General features: G+C 36.7%; 1 protein-coding gene across 9 annotated transcripts in view; it reads left to right on the forward strand.

Annotated features, from left to right (window-relative positions):
* Positions 1 to 91: 91 nt before the first annotated feature.
* Rabgap1 (RAB GTPase activating protein 1) overlaps positions 92 to 15,190 on the forward strand; it is a 160,949-nt gene continuing 145,850 nt past the window's right edge. The window contains exons 1-2 of one of the 9 annotated variants that reach the window (XM_078048146.1): positions 9,158 to 9,233; positions 12,978 to 13,086. The gene's annotated coding sequence lies outside the window, so the exon portion shown is untranslated. The other 8 variants (XM_078048149.1, XM_005320940.5, XM_078048152.1 and 5 more) reach the window with 8 other exon arrangements.

The raw sequence follows: 15,190 nt of genomic DNA on the forward strand, positions 1-15,190 counted from the left end.
CGGAATGCTCGGAGGACGACGGGGCCTCGAGAGGGACTTTCCGCGCTGTAGGCGGGGCGCGGGCAAAATGCCCAGTACTCTTGCTACTTCGTTAGCTTCCCGCTGGAGCTGTGGTTCGTGAAGCGTCCGTGGCTTCGGCCCTGTGTGCTTCTCGAGGATCTGTTGACCCAGGCTCCCTTCTCGGCGGCTTTTCTCGAGCTGGGCCTCCGCCGTCTGCTGCATGGCGTGGGCCTGAAGGGCGCCTCCGCTCTTAAGCCTTGGTAAGTCCCTCCCGCTTAGGGATGTGGACTCGACGCGCGGGAGCCAGGAATGCAGAAAGCAGTTTATTCTCATTTCGGTGTTTGTTAGGAATCTTGCCTCGGGGTTCTTTCTCCTCCCGTGTCAGTCCTAGGGTAATCTCTTGCATTCACATTCCAGATCCTTTACAGATCTCTCTCGGCATCCCAGATACCTGTGTTGATCTCCAGAGCCAACCGTCCAGAAGACATCTTCCAATTGGTTATCCCAGTGTTAATATGCCTTTTGAGTATCTCAAGTTCATCTCCAGACCTGCCTCCACTCAGCCCCTGTAGTTCACGTGTTGGTGGACTGCATCATCCATGAATTCCTCCCTAACCAGAAAATTTTAGTATCATTCTAGAACCCTTTTCATTGCCTTTCAATCCCATTGTTTACTGAATTCTCCCTATTTCTCACCCCCCCTTGGGGCTGTATTGTGAGAAAGTATAATCATTTTAATCTTTTGTGTTAAAGTGTGACTAATTACATTCACGATGTTGTGTAACCTTCACCGTTAGTTCTGTTCAACCTTATCCTTTTATGTGTGATATACAGTTTTGTTGAAAAGATATCTTTCCCCGTTAAACGGTGGTCTTGGCATTCTTGTTGAGAATCAACTGGCTACATATACGTAAACGTGTATTTCTGGACTATCTATAGTACAGTGGTCCATATATTATTTTGTTAGTACATTTATTACTATTAGGATTGAAGGCAGGGGTACTTAACCACAGAGCCACATCCCCAGCTAAGCTGCTGAGGCTGGCTTCAGACTTGTGATCCTCCTGCCTCAGCCTCCTGAGTCAATACTGTTTTAATTACTTTAGAGAGAGAATTTTTTTTTTATATTTATTTTTTGTTCTCGGCAGACACAACATCTTTGTTGGTATGTGGTGCTGAGGATCGAACCTGGGCCGCAGGCATGCCAGGCGAGCACGCTACCGCTTGAGCCACATCCCCAGCCCTGTTTTAATTACTTTAGTTACAGCTGTTTGGAAGTTGCACCTTGTGAGCTCTTCAGTTTTTTTCTTTTTTCAATATCATTTTGTTAATGTCAGATTTTTTTTCACTTCCATCTGAACTGAGAATTGACTTTTCCAGTTCTTCAAAAAAGGCTTTAGGAATTGTATTGAATTTGTACCTTGCTGTGTATATCATTGACAACTATGTATTATTATTATTTAATATTTTATTTCAGATGTATACAACACGTTTATTTAATTTTATGTATTTTTTATTAGTGCTGAGGATTGAACCCAGTGCGGCAAACCTGCTAGATGAGCACTGTACCACTGGGCCACAACCCTAGCCCTACAACTGGCTATTATTGACAACAGTTATGTGTACCTATCCATGAACATGGGATATCTTTCCATTCTTTTAGTTCTTTGTTAATTTTATTCAGCTTTCAGGTTTTCAGGATGTGTCATTCATTTAGAAGATATTTTGATTGAATTACTTCCTCTTAATATTGTTTATTGCTAGTGTGGAAAACAACTGTTTATGTCTATTGTTTTTGTATCCTTAGAACTTTACTGAATTTGTTTATTAGCTATGGTAGCTATATTGTGGATTCTTTGGAATTTTCTGCATATTAGATAGTGTAGTCTGTTAGTCTGTGATTAGAGATTACTTTATCTCTTTTCCAATGTTTTTTTTTTTTTTAACGTGTTTGCTTTTTTCTTCGTCTTCTTCTTTTTTTTAATCTAGTAGCTCTGGATACTGGAACAGTGTTGAACTGCAGCAGTGGAAGTGAGCATTATGTTTTATTCTTGATGTTAAGGAAAAAGCTTTTCATCATTGAGTATGAAGTTTCTCATACTGTGAATTTTTCATTAATACCTCTATCATGTTAAAGAATTTCCTCACTATTTAAATTTTCTGAGATGTTATGAAAGAGTATTGGGTTTGATCAGATCTCTTTTCTGCACCAGTTGGGATGCTTGTATACTAACTGTCTTCATTCTAGTTTTGTAATGTATTATATTAATTGATCTCATGTGGAACTAATTAGGATGAATTCTACTTGGTTATGATGAATAATTCTTATGCTTTTGGAAAAAATATATATATAATCTTTATTTATTATTTATTTATTTTTATGTAGTGCTGAGGATCAAAACCAGGGCCTCACACCTTTTGAGGCAAGTGCTCTACCACTGAGCTATAGCCCTAGCCCTGATTTGTTTATATTTTGTTGATTATTTTTGCATTTGTTTTCATAAGAGATATTGATCTGTAATTTCTTGTGGTGCATTTATCTGGCTTCATTACCAAGGTAATGCTGGCCTCATAAAATGTGTTAAGAAACGTTCCTCCTCCTTCAGTTTTTTTCAAGAGTTTGAGAAGCATTGTTAGAAATATCTCCCTAAAAGTTTAATAGAATTCACAGGTAAAGCTGTGTGGCACTTTGTTTTGTTGAGAAGTTTCAATTGCTGATTCAATCTGTACTTGTTATACATCTGTTGAGGTTTTCTATTTCTTCTTGAATCAGTTTAGGAAATTTTTATGTTTTAAGGAATTGGCATGTAATTATTTTTTTTTTTTTTTAAAGAGAGAGTGAGAGAGAGGGGGGCACAGAGAGAGAGAGAGAGAATTTTAACATTTATTTATTTTTTCTTAATTCTCGGCGGACACAACATCATTGTTGGTATGTGGTGCTGCTGGGGATCGAACCCGGGCCGCACGCATGCTAGGCGAGCGCGCTACCGCTTGAGCCACATCCCCAGCCCCGGCATGTAATTATTAATACTAATCTCTTATATCTGTAATGTTGAGAGTAAATGCCTCACTTTTAATTTCTGATTTTAGTCATTTGTGTGATATCTTTTTCATTCTTCATTAGTCTAGCTTAAGTAAGGGTCCTCAATTTTGGTGTGTGTGTGTGTGTGTGTGTGTGTGTGTGTTTTAAAGAAACCTTGCTATGTTGCCCAGGCTTGTCTCAAATTCCTGGGCTCAAGCGAAGCTCCTATCTCAGCCTCCCAAGTAACAGAAATTACAGGCAGTTACCACCATGCCTGGTTCCATTGATTTTTGTTTGTATGTTTTTCTGTACTCTAATTTGTTGATCTCTATTCTGATTGTCTTATTCCTTTTCTCCTGTTAGCTTTGGGTTTCGTATGCTCTTCTTCTTATAGTTCCTTAAGGTGTGAACTTTAGGTTTTTGATTTGAGGACTTTCTTCTTTTGGAGGGGGGAGTTTACTGGGGATTGAGTTTAGGGGCACTCTACCACTGATCCACATCCCCAGTCCTTTTCTGTATTATATTTAGAGACAGGGTCTCACTGAGTTGCCTAGTGCCTTGATTTTTTTCTGAGGCGGGCTTTGAACTTTGGATCCTCCTACCTCAGTCTCCTGAGTCACTGGGATTACAGGCATGCACCACCGCACCCAGCTTCTTCTTTTTTAATATGGTTATTTACAAATGTATATTTCCCCTCTGATCACTGCTTTTACTCTTAACTTATAAGTTTGGGTATATGTTATTTTTCCAGTTTTTGTTCAGCTGCTGTTTTCTTTTTTCTTTCTTTCTTTTTTTAGAGAGAGAATTTTAATATTTATTTTTTAGTTTTTGTCGGACACAACATCTTTGTTTGTATGTGGTGCTGAGGATCGAACCCAGGCTGTATGCATGCCAGGCGAGCGTGCTACCACTTGAGCCTCTTCCCCAGCCCATCAGCTGCTGTTTTCTAACATCATCTCATCATGTTTAGAGAAGATACTTTAGTTATCTATCTTTTTTAAAAATAAAAAAACTAGACATGTTTTATAGCCTAATGTATGGTCTGTCCTGGTGAATGTCCCACATGCACTTGAGAGGAATGTGTATCCTATTATTGGATGGGATGATCTATGTCTGTTATGTCTAGTTGGTTTTAAGATGTTCAAGTTCTCTATTTACTTACTAATCTGGTTATTCTAGCACTTATGGATTATAGGATATTGTAGTCTCCAACTATTATTGTAGAACTGTTTTACTACTTCTTTTAATTGTATCAAGTTTTTGCATCATATATTTTGAAAGTCCGTTACTAGATAAGTACATTTTTATATAATCTTACTGTTTTGAAATGTTTATTAATATATGTTATTCTATCTTTTTAACCTTTTAAAATTAAGGTCTGTTTTGTAATAAATTTAGTATAACCACCCCAGTTCTCTTATTTACTATCTACATGGAACATCTTATTTCATTAAATTCAGCCTTTTTCAACCTAATTGTGTCTTAAGGTCTAAAAGAGTTTGTAGACAGCATGTAGTTGGACCATGGTTATTTGTTGTTGTTGTTGCTATTTATTTTATTTACCAAAGATTGAACCTAGGGATGCTTAACCACTGAGCAACATCCCCAGGCCTTTTTATTTTTTCAGACAGGATCTCGCTAGTTTGCTTATGGCCTCACTAAGTTGCTGAGCTGGCTTTGAATTTGCAATCCTCCAACCTCACCCTCTCAAGTTGCTGGAATTACATGTGTGTGCCACTGTGCCCAGTTGGACTATGTTTTTTTAAAAACTATCTGCTCATCTCTGTCTTTTGATTGGAGAGTTTAAACCATTTATATTAATAATATTAAGGAGGAATTTATATCTGTCATTTTTCTATTTTTTATTTTTGATACCTTACTGCTTTATAAAGTTCTCATTTCCTCCATTACTATTGCCTTTTCTGTTTAGTTAGTTTTTGTTTAATCTTGAAGTGTTTGATTTCTGCATTATTTCTTTTTGTAATCTACTGATACTTCCTTTGTGGCTACAATAGGATTTAACATCTGTATTAATCTCTTTTCTGCTGCTAACAATACCGCAGACTAGGTAAGTTAGAAAAAAAAAAAAGAGGCTGGTCTGGTTCAAAGTTGAGGAGCCAGTCTGTTGATAGTCTTGAAGCCTGTAGAGTCCCAAAGTGGCAGGGGACATCATTTGGAAAGAGTGTGTGTGTGTGTGTGTGTGTGTGTGTGTGTGTATGTGTACCTTTTCTGGTCTCTCTCCTTTTTCTTATAAAGCCATTAATATCCAATTATGTAGTCTCCACCTGATAACCTTGACTAGTCCTAATCATATTACAAAGGTCCCATTTCTCAATACCATAATCGGATTAAGTTTCCACCTCCTTAATACCATACAGTGGGGATTGAAATCCATCAATTTAATCATCTAATTTGAATTGACACTAATTTAACTTCAATTCATTCAAAAGCTCTGGTCCTATATAGCTCTGTACATTTTTGTTGATTGAGGTAAGAGATGGCATCATATGTGTCCATTAATAAAGGCATTTTATACATTTGACTTTTAGGTCATTAAGAAAATTAAAAGTGGAGTTAGAAATTATAATTAATCTTATTGAGGATCTGTTTTTGTTTCACAGGTTGCTTCTTTGTTACTGCTTTAGAGATTGTCTTTGGCTTGTGACAGTTTGGTTCTAATGTTTGATGAAGTATTTCCTAGTAGGAATTTGTTGAACTTTGTAAAAATCATAACATTTGGGGAGTTTTTGACCTTTATTTCCTCAAATACTCTTTCTGCCCTTCTTTCTGTCTTCTTCTTTGGAACTTACACTTTCTGACTCAGCTTCAAGAAAGAAACAGTATTTGTTTTGTTTGTATGTTTCCATATTATTTTATTTGGGAACCAGACATCTAAGGATTAGGATATTCAAAGCAATCACTTATATGGAGGAAAATAGAAGACTTTAATCAGGGATGGATACAGGCTCAGAAAAGAACTAAGAAGACCATAAGCTTTTACCTTAGGCTGATCCCCTAGCACAGAGAGAATTTAAACACCAATCAACCAAACAAAAAACCAGCAAACCTGATGGAAGAGAGAGTTTCTGATTTTGAGTCACATGTTTTAAGATTCAGATGTCCAATTTTCATGAAAAAATCACAAAGCATAAAAGATTCAGCAAAGTATGAACTATTCAAAAGAATAAATCAACAGAAACTGTCTCTCTAGGAATCCCATATGTCTGGCTTATAGACAAAGGCTTTAAAACAACTGGTTTTTGTTTTATTTATTTATTTGAGATAGGGTTTTGCTAAGTTGCTGAAGGTGGCTTCAAAGTTGTAATTTTCCCTTTGTCAGCCTCCTGAATCAAGTTGCTGGAATCATAGGCAGGCATTCTTACCAGAGTGATCTTTTATTCTGATCACAGATAGTGTCATTATCTTAAAAAAAAAAAAATGCAAGGCATCCCTGTAACTATAGGTTGAACTTCAGTTTCCTTATTTTACTATTCAAGGATTTTCCCATTCTGCCTCTTGCCTATTGCATTGTGCATTGCTTTGTTTCATACAGACCCGTATTCTACTCATACATTAATGTTATTGTTCTAAGGTACAAAGTCACATGCTGAAAAAAGTTAAGCATATTTGAAAACCAAAGTTAGTTTTCTGTGAATGGCGTAGGATATTGTAACATATGGCAATGGTAGGCATTGAAAGAGTATATAAAGTCTGTTTGGAAAATGGACTCAAAGATAAAAATAGCATGAATATCATCACTGATTCAATGGCCAACATCAGAATTGCTATATTAGATAAAATACACAATATTATACAATGCATAATATGTATTCTATCTAATATCAGGAAATAATATGAAGTGTAATATGACATCATATATGATGTGCACTAGTCCAAATGTTTAGCTTGAATCCATTAGGCATTCAGATATTATGTCTAATTTGTAGGAAATATCAGGCATGGAAGAATAAATTCAATAACTCCTTGAGGAAGCAACCATTCAAATTCAGGATTTTTGCACTGCAGTTGACCAGATTTCTGCAATGAGACAGTGTCTTTAATTAATCACTCAATCAATTAATTAATTTTCTCGACACCAGGGATTGAACCCGGGGTGCTTAACTGAACCACATCCCCAATTTCTCTCCCCATTTTTGTATATTTTATTTCGAAGTTAGATCTCCTTAAATTGCTTAGGGTCTTGCTAGATTGCTGAAACTGGCTTAGAACTGTCATTCTCTTGTCTCAACCCTCCAAGCTACTAGGATTATAGGAATGTGCCACCATGCCTGGCTCAGTATCTTGATTTTTTAAGTGTCACATTTTAAAAAGCTTAAGGGCAGTAACTAGATACAGTGTGTGGATTGGAAACTGGGAATGGTCAATAGAATATTTACTTGTAGTTAGTTAGGTATTACATGAAGGGAAATTTTCCTGAAATATTACTGATTTGAGACGGCCAGCTGTAAAGATAAAGTTTAACAGAAAATGTGAATGTGATCCACCAATTAGAGAAAAAATTACTCAAATTAGAAGATATTGTGTATCAAATAAAGCAGATTACTAAACTGGTTTCTTTAAAAAATGTATACACACAACAGGATGTGCATGGAAAATACTGATTGGTAGTGGAATTTAATGTTATTTTAGCTTGTCTCTATTTTCTATTTCTTGGCAAGGCATATTATAATGAGTATGTAAGAAAATTTTATTTAAGCAAATTATATTAAGATTTACTTGTATGTTTGCGGTATATATTTGAATTAAGAAATACAGGGGCTGGGGTTGTGGCTCAGTGATAAGAGCACTTGCCTTGCACATGTGAAACACTGGGTCCTATCCAGCACCACATAAAAGTAAATAAAGGTATTGTGTCCATCTACAACTAAAAAAAATTAAAATAAATAAATACATAAAAGTTGGTAACCAAAATATTAACCATTGTTTTGTTAGGATGTCAGTTCAGAAGGTTTATAACTTTTTTCCTAATATTATTTGAATACCTTAAAATCAGTATTACATAACTATATAAGGAGACATGAAGCAAAACTACTTCCTGCAGGGGTGTAACCATGTCTAAGGTAATAGACAAGACACAGAGAGAGCATAATTTTTTTTTTTTATTGCTTCTGTTTGATCTGCATGCACTATCCACAGGGAAACATTTGCAAATGACTAACCAGGAAAACAGCCTATGCCTTTTGAAGAGTAAAGGAGGCCAGAATTATTTTAAACATCAAGACTTGTGTAGTACTTTAATAATCATTGTTTTGTTCCCAGATACATTATAAATTCACTCAGGACAAGGACTTTAAATTTAATTATGCTGTTGCTTTGTATTTCACCATTGAATGCTTTTAAAATAAAATTCCCATTTTCCAGTCAGTTTGAAATAACCTTGCTCATTCCTATCCTCTTTTTTTTTTTTAAGTTGTAGGTGAGCACAATACCTTTATTTTATTTATTTATTTTTATGTTGTGCTGAGGATGGAACCCAGAGCCTCATATGTGCTAAGCAAGTCCTCTACCATTGAGCTACAACCCCAACCCCATTCCTATACTCTTCACTGACTGAAATACAAGGCAGCTATGTTGTACCAGTGGCTTTTGGACTTGGGAGTCAGAAGTTTTGACTTAGAGATTTCCTTTATCATACCATCCTCATAGCGTAAAGCTTAAATGAGATGCCTGTGAAATTCTTGTGGGCTCTCAATAAACTATGGGTGATTTGAGTCACAACTGTTAAGTGCTGCTTTCAAACAGGACTTACACATGAAAGATGGGCAAAAGATTCCTTGCTCTAGCACGCATTCTTCCTCTTAGGTTCCACAGATAGTACCTCTCAGGCCGAAGCTACCCCTGCTCCAAGCGGCTGCTGCCATCACAGTTGCTGCCTGTCCAAGTCTAGACATTAATCTAACACCGCACAGGTGCAGCCCAGGCGAGCACGCTCTGCGCATGCGCATTTCCAGAGTCGGTATAAAAACCGAGGTGGGGCTCGGTGAAAAGGAAACCCCGCCTTGCTGCCCGGGGTTCGGCCAATGAGGTTTCTTGTCTTCGTCCCTAGCCTATGAGACGGGGCAGGGGGCGGAGCGGAGGGCGGAAGGAGCCACTTTCACGTGAGTAGGGGGCAGGGCGGCTGGGAAGGCCCTGGTGGCGGAGCCTCCGGGACCGTGGACAGCAGGCGGTAGAGGAGGAGACGGCGGGTCGGGTAGGGCCGCGTTTCCCCTACCAACCCCGGTGGCATTTTGCAGTAGCCCCCGTGGGAAGTCAAGCTGTGTTCTCGCCCCGAGGGTTTAGCTGGAGGCTGCGTTCAGGTCCCTCGACGGGCGAGTTTTGAGGATAGCCGTGATTGGGGCGGGGGTTGGGGCGAGCCGAGGTTGGGAGAGGGCGCATGCGCAGCCTGACGCTCCGGGAGCCCCTGCCCAAACCGGTTCCCCCTGTCTAGGTGGGTGTCTTGTCTTCTGAGCCCTGCGTTTGCTGCCCTTCTCCCTTTCAGCCACCCCCCCCCCCTCAGCGAAGCCGGTTTGTGTCTTGACTTTCTTGTTTTCGTTTCTCCCCTTTGGGAATCAGACTGTCCCTTCCGCCTCAGTTTCTCCCAGTTGCCCACTAGGCCTATATGTGTGGCTGACTTGGGCCTCAGGCTTGGCTTCCTGGGCTGCGCCGAGTATCAAAGGCTTGCTCTTTTAGTGTCGCTCTTTCATCTCATGTTTGTCTTTCTTTTTCCCCGCCTGCAATTAAAGTGCCTTTGACATCCCACTCATCCTATCTACTAGAAGCCTCAACACCTTGTTGCTGTATCTTGGTTTTCAGCAACCTTCAGGGTTTTGTGTGTTAAGCTAGAGGGTAACCTCGGCCTCCAGGAGTTCGCTATCCATTGCTTAGTAGTACTTTGGTCCATGGGCTTCTAACATTCAAACTGTTCTAACAAGCATTTGCATAACTCTGGTTATTGAGAATTCCTTTTCATTTATCTTAGAAGTAAATTCCTTTTCATTTATCTTAGAAGGAAACTGTTAAATGATTATGCTACTAGTGTTCCCTTAGTTTAAAATATTTCAACTTGAATTTGAGATCTTGGCTTTTGTCATTTGGAGGGTGTGGCGCGGGGAAACTTCACTTGATATTTTCATTTAGACCAACACCTGTATTTATTTTTGTTATGAGTAGAAGTAACGAGTGTGTGCGTTTCCAACTGCTTTCTTTAGGCAGGATAAACTTTACCACATTAAACTGTTGTTTGAAAAGTTAGGAATAAAGTGTAGGTGCCAAGAAAGGACACTTTTTTTTTTTTTTTTAATGGAGGACCTTTGCCTTAATTCAGGTCTGTGTAGGGTGCTATAAATTATACTAGAGCTTAAAAAACTGAAAATGAATACAGGAGAGATTGATGATCTTTCTTGTAACTATAGTTTGTATTAATAACATTTGAAATCCATTATTGATTTGTATGTATTGGTGACATTTAAAATTCACATGTAGCTCTAATACAAAATATTAACTTGGTCTCATGCCAAAGTTGCCATATTGCTAGATTGTGGTACACTTCCTTTCATTGTTTCAGATTTGTAAGTTTGTAGTTAACTCATTGGTCTTAATAAGAGATGTTTGAAAAGTTAACCTGTCAGCTATATGCATTTTGGCATATTTGGTATTGTATTTTGTATAAAATATAAAAGTGATTAACAGTATGGGAGTACTCTAATACATGTTTCCTATCTTCTCTGCATGTTGAGAGAAGTGTCTTGTACATATTACATACTCTACCTTTATGAGGGGACATGATTTTCCGTAATATAACCAAACTTAACAGCCGGGACTCTTTAGAGCAGTCATTGTCTTTTATTTAGTAAAATTTCAGTTAAAGCTTCATTGTTTTGATAATGGCTTTTGAGTATAGGCATTAGAAAATAATGGTTTAAATCATTGCTACTTTTCAGTATCTTTATAAAAACACTGGTATGCTAAGGATCTGACATAGGCTGTACATTATTATGTTTGCAATTTTCAATATTATGAGATATTATTAGATTATCAAGAATGTGGGATAAATGAATACAACACTCTTAAATCTTTCTTGTCTATAGAACTCAAATATTATTTTAAAAGTGCCAATTTAACTAATATATATGAAGCAAAATTTGGCATGTCATTTTGGCACGTTTTAACTGCTTTGTTTTTTACTGGTTTTACATAGTTTAAATTCAGAGGAAACAAATTCCAGAACTTAAGAAATTGATGCCCATGGCTGTACCTGAAAAACAACAATCTGGGTGTAGTGGCCCATGACTGTGATTCCAGTGACTAGGGATGCTGAGGCAGGAAAGTTGCAAGTTAAGGCCAGCCTCAGCAACTTAGGGCACATTCTGTCTCTGAATAAAAAATAAAAAGCTAGAATGTAGCACAGTTGCACAGTACCAAAAAAAAAAAAAATCACTAGAGCGACTTAATGTGTTTTTAATTTTTTTTTAAAGTTATACATGGGCACAATATCTTTATTTTTGTTTATTTATTTTTATGTGGTGCTGAGGATCGAACTCAGGGTTTCACACGTGGGAGGCAAGGGCTCTACCACTGAGCTACAACCCCAGCCCAACGTGTTTTTTTTTTTTTAATGTTTGCATAAACTGGTATCTGATCATTCTCTTCCACCTTCATCTCTCTTCTTGTATTGTTATTTAGGAAACTTTTAAGTCAAAACAATATTGGATGGACATTTATATTGTAACCACTCTTATTGGCTCTATTTGCCTTATTTTTATTCCAAATATAGAAGTATGTAAGTCATGAACATGTTTATAGAATTTAGCCTAGAAGTGTCCCTTCTCTTTCCAAGTCAACTACACTGAGGCAGTCATCAATGAGAATTTCTTGATGTTTCTTCCTTCTCAGTCCAGAGTTCTATGAGACCTGATTCCCCCTGCATCCCATTTTCTGATCACCATAGAGTAAAATAAAGCTATAAGCCTGCCTTTAAGTTTGTGCTTGACATTAAATAGTATGTATTACTGTGGCTTTAAAATGTAAGTGTATTTGTCTGTATGTTTTTGTATGTTGTTGTGGTTGAACCCAGGGCCTTGCACATGCTAGGCAAGTGCTCCACCACTGTGCTACATCCCTAGCCTGAGAAATATTAGTTGTATGGCTGTGTTGCCAGATTTCAGGGTTTGTACCTGTCCAAGAGAAAATGCATAATTGTTACATATTTTCAGTTAGGCTCATATCAGCATCAGCACTGTGTTAGAAACCACTAATCCTTTGGATCTGTAAAACTTTGTGGTAATAACATTTTTCTCCTTACTAATGTGTTACATTTATTAAGATATATTAACAAATGAATTTCTGTGGTAACTTTAATGTTATTTATATTATTAACATAGCTTAAAAATACCCTATTTAAAACTTTCTCTTTTCCATTTTTATTTATACATTTTGGTAATGTAACTTGACAATCTGTAATTATAAACTTGTTTTCCCTAATCTGAAGATGATGCTTCTATCACTTAAAGATGAATTAATATAAGAATGTATTAAATATAATCAAGAGTAATAAGATCATTCAAGTCTAAATTGTATTGAAAAGAGCCATGAGTTAATCATTTTAATATTTTTTATAGAGGTAATAAATTCTCTTGGACCCTTCAGGGTATCTTAGTAAACTGACTCTGGGAATGTGTTATAAGAAAGTCACTTTTGTACTGTGACACATGATTTTCTATCTAGACCTCAAATACACCTGCAGAAGAGGAATGGTTCCTTCCTTATTATAGTTACCTGTTGAATTCTGTGAATTCAGGAAAAGCTGATTTCTGTCTAACCTCAAAGTAATACTTACCTCAAAAATTGTCTCCCTTCGATAGTCTTTTTTATACTTTTTTAACTGTATGGAAAGATCTATCAGATAGGTTTAAAATACCTGTGGAACATAATATTTGTGAATTTTGTATCTTTCTAGTGGCTACTATCTGATGTGAATGAGGGGCTCAGTCAATGCTAATGGACTGCTCACTTATAAATGTTCCTCCATTTTTGTTTAACTGTGGATCAGGTCCTCAGATAAGAAGGTGAAGAAAACTTATGTCTTCTGCCAAACATTTTTGGTTTCCCAATGTTCATTTCCCTGGCATGCAAACAGAAATCACACGAAAGAGAAACTATGTTTTACTGCATTATCTTAAATTTTGATAAACATTGGATTCTTACTTGCTTGGCATTAAATTCACTTAGATAAAAGAGAAGTAATAAAAAAAACATTTCAGATCTAAGTGCAACAGACAGGTGGATATTCTAAATGAAATAGATTCATTTCCTTATTAAAGGAGAAGGAACTATATTGACTAATAATAATAAGAAAAGGTTTTAGAAAACCCCTTATTGCTTAAAATATTTATATTTTTATATTTATAAAATGCAATGTAAATTCCTCAGAAATGTGTTCAAAAAAAGGATACTTAAAAATATGCTAGGAAGGTCAGAAGTGTAATTTGACCTTGTAAATGAGTAGTATATTAACACTAAGCTGGTTTTCTTTGTATTCTCAGAGGTAAGTTCTATTGTGGAAGTGGCTTCCAAATAACAATGTCAGTATTTAGTTTTAATGATATTTTATAGAAGTGACATAAAGGCAGCATACCTGGAGTTCTGGAAAAAAATCAAAGTCCTGTTTCCTGAAATAGCTAGAGGAACATGGAGATTTATTTTTTTTCAGGTGTCAATCGTATTGCACTCACACAGTCAGGCAGAGTTAAATGAATGGCTTTATTTGCATTTCATCCCCTCTTCTTACCACTTGTATCTTTCATGAAAGGAGTCTAAGGAGACTATCGACTTAGGGTCAGAATAACATGGACATCCCAAAGTCTTGCACTTAGCATGTGACTCAGGTAGCTCTGAGACTCAGTTTCTTCATTTGTTAAAATTGATCTTACACCTACCTCAGGAAATCATACTGAAAAAAAAAAACCTGATATTTTCCTTACTTTTCTAGGTACTTAGATTCACAAAAGTATAGAAAGTATTGGTTCCCTCCTATTACATAATTTAATCATAGCATTGCCCAAGTCAAAAAGAGGACCCAGGAATTCAATGTCCAAGTCTGTTTTTTCCTAGTTGTAGATGGACAGAATGTCTTTATTTGTTTAATTTTATGTGGTGCTAAAAGTCTAACCCAGTACCTCACACATAGTAGGCAAGTGCTCTGCCACTGAGCTACAGCCCCAGCAACCCCCCCCCCCAGTTTTTTTCCTATTATAATAGTTTAAAATCCTAGTAAGGTTTGATTACTCATGAGAAAGTGAAAAATGACTGAAAACAATGGTTTTCTTTAGGCATTTTACTGTGTTTTGTGAATTTTTGACCTTAAAAATCCCCAAAACTACAGTCAGTCTTTAAATAAACTTTTATTGAAGGATGAATTGATATATGAAATGTGGCATACATACTAATGAAAAGTTAGCCTTAAAAAGGAAGGAAATTCTAACACATGCAACATGAATAATAACACATGCTTACTGAAATAAGCTACTTACATAGAACAAATACTCTATAATTCCATTGCTTATAAGGTACCTAAGTAGGCAGATTCATAGGGACAAAGTAGAATGTTGGCTACCAGAGGCTGTGGGGAGAGGAAATGGAGAGTACTATTAATGGGTGCACTTTCAGTTGGGAAATATGAAAACATTCTTGAGGTAGTTGGTGATGAAGATTTCCCAATAGTGTGAGTGTACTTAATGCCAAAGATTGTATAATGTGACTAAAATGATAGTTTATGTTATGTATATTTAACTACCAATGTAAAAAGATTGCAACTTGTAAAATATTTTTTAAAAACTTTTGCTTTATAAATTCCTATATTTTATTTCAGATATCTTTTCTATATTTGGGGTGGGAGGGTACTAAGCATCAACCCTAGGCACACTTAACTACTGAATTGAAGTCCCCAACCCTTTTTGAGACAGGGTCTTACTAAGTTGCTAAGGGTGGATTTGGACTTTTAGTCCTCCTTCCTCAGCTTCCAAAGTCAGTAGGATTACAGGTGTGTGCCACTATGCCCCCATTCAGGTACTTTTTATAGTTCATCTGGTATTTTAAAAAATCATTTAGTAGTTAAAAGAAGTGAACTGTCACAGGCAACATAGGTTAAAAATTGTCTAAGAGGAATTTTTA

Source organism: Ictidomys tridecemlineatus, chromosome 4, assembly GCF_052094955.1.
Source record: "Ictidomys tridecemlineatus isolate mIctTri1 chromosome 4, mIctTri1.hap1, whole genome shotgun sequence".
NCBI classification, from domain to species: Eukaryota; Metazoa; Chordata; class Mammalia; order Rodentia; family Sciuridae; genus Ictidomys; species Ictidomys tridecemlineatus.